This window comes from Neocloeon triangulifer, unplaced genomic scaffold (assembly GCF_031216515.1).
Source record: "Neocloeon triangulifer isolate White Clay Creek 2 clone unplaced genomic scaffold, ASM3121651v1 ptg000009l, whole genome shotgun sequence".
NCBI lineage: Eukaryota > Metazoa > Arthropoda > Insecta > Ephemeroptera > Baetidae > Neocloeon > Neocloeon triangulifer.
The window spans coordinates 4,092,484-4,095,071 of NW_026775551.1; positions in this window are offsets into that span (position 1 = coordinate 4,092,484).

Sequence of the window (2,588 nt, forward strand, 5' to 3'; positions counted from 1 at the left end):
ACTTTGGTCATTATCCCCTGAATATAGATCAAACTTTGGTCATTATCCCCTGAATATAGGTCAAACTTTGGTCATTATTCTCAGAATATAGATCAAACTTTGATCATTATTCCCTGAATATAGATCAAACTTTGGTTCTTTTTCCCAGAATATAGATCAAACTTTCGTCATTATTCCCTGAATATAGATCAAACTTTCGTCATTATTCCCTAAATATACATCAAACTTTGGTCATTATTCTCAAAATATAGATCAAACTTTGGTCATTATCCCCTGAATATAGATCAAACTTTGGTTATTATCCCCTGAATAATGATCAAACTTTGGTCATTATTCTCAGAATAAAGATCAAACTTTGGTCATTATCCCCTGAATATAGATCAAATTTTGGTCATTATTCTCAGAATATAGTTCAAACTTTGGTCATTATTCCCTGAATATAGATTAAACTTTGGTCATTATTCCCTGAATATAGATCAAACTTTGGTCATTATCCCCTGAATATAGATCAAACTTTGGTCATTATTCCCTGAATATAGAACAAACTTTAGTCATTATCACCTGAATATAGATCAAACTTTGGTCATTATTCTCAGAATATAGATCAAACTTTGGTCATTATTCCCTGAATATAGATCAAACTTTGGTCATTATTCCCTGAATATAGATCAAACTTTAGTCATTACCACCTGAATTTATATCAAACTTTGGTCATTATTCTCAGAATATAGATCAAACTTTGGTCATTATTCCCTAAATATAGATCAAACTTTGGTCATTATCCCCTGAATATAGATCAAACTTTGGTCATTATTCTCAGAATATAGATCAAACTTTGGTCATTATCCCCTGATTATAGATCAAACTTTGGTCATTATTCTCAAAATATAGATCAAACTTTGGTCATTATCACCTGAATATAGATCAAACTTTGGTCATTATTCTCAGAATATAGATCAAACTTTGGTCAATATTCCCTGAATATAGAACAAACTTTAGTCATTATCACCTGAATATAGATCAAACTTTGGTCATTATTCTCAGAATATAGATCAAACTTTGGTCATTATTCCCTGAATATAGATCAAACTTTGGTCATTATTCCCTGAATATAGATCAAACTTTAGTCATTACCACCTGAATTTATATCAAACTTTGGTCATTATTCTCAGAATATAGATCAAACTTTGGTCATTATTCCCTAAATATAGATCAAACTTTGGTCATTATCCCCTGAATATAGATCAAACTTTGGTCATTATTCTCAGAATATAGATCAAACTTTGGTCATTATCCATTGATTATAGATCAAACTTTGGTCATTATTCTCAAAATATAGATCAAACTTTGGTCATTATCCCCTGAATATAGATCAAACTTTGGTCATTATCCCCTGAATATAGATCAAACTTTGGTCATTATTCTCAGAATTAAGATCAAACTTTGGTCATTATCCCCTGAATATAGTTCAAACTTTGGTCATTATTCTCAGAATATAGATCAAACTTTGGTCATTATCCCCTGAATATAGATCAAACTTTGGTCATTATTCTCAGAATATAGTTCAAACTTTGGTCATTATCCCCTGAATAAAGATCAATTTTTGTTCATTATCCCCTGAATATAGATCAAACTTTGGTCACTATGCCCTGAATATAAATCAAACTTTGGTCATTATTCCCTGAATGTAGATCAAACTTTGGTCATTATTCCCTGAATATAGATCAAACTTTGGTCATTATTCCCTGAATATAGATCAAACTTTAGTCATTACCACCTGAATTTAGATCAAACTTTGGTCATTATTCTCAGAATATAGATCAAACTTTGGTCATTATTCCCTAAATATATATCAAACTTTGGTCATTATCCCCTGAATATAGATCAAACTTTGGTCATTATTCTCAGAATATAGTTCAAACTTTGGTCATTATCCCCTGAATAAAGATCAATTTTTGGTCATTATCCCCTGAATATAGATCAAACTTTGGTCATTATGCCCTGAATATAAATCAAACTTTGGTCATTATTCCCTGAATATAGATCAAACTTTGGTCATTATTCTCAGAATATAGATCAAACTTTGGTCATTATCCCCTGAATATAGATCAAACTTTGGTCATTATCCCCTGAATATAGGTCAAACTTTGGTCATTATTCTCAGAATATAGATCAAACTTTGATCATTATTCCCTGAATATAGATCAAACTTTGGTCCTTTTTCCCAGAATATAGATCAAACTTTCGTCATTATTCCCTGAATATAGATCAAACTTTCGTCATTATTCCCTAAATATGGATCAATTTTTTGTCATTATTCCCATAATATAGATCAAACTTTGGTCAATATTCCCTGAATATAGATTAAACTTTGGTCATTATTCTCAAAATATAGATCAAACTTTGGTCATTATCCCCTGAATATAGATCAAACTTTGGTCATTATCCCCTGAATAAAGATCAAACTTTGGTCATTATTCTCAGAATAAAGATCAAACTTTGGTCATTATCCCCTGAATATAGATCAAACTTTGGTCATTATTCTCAGAATATAGTTCAAACTTTGGTCATTATTCCCTGAATATAGA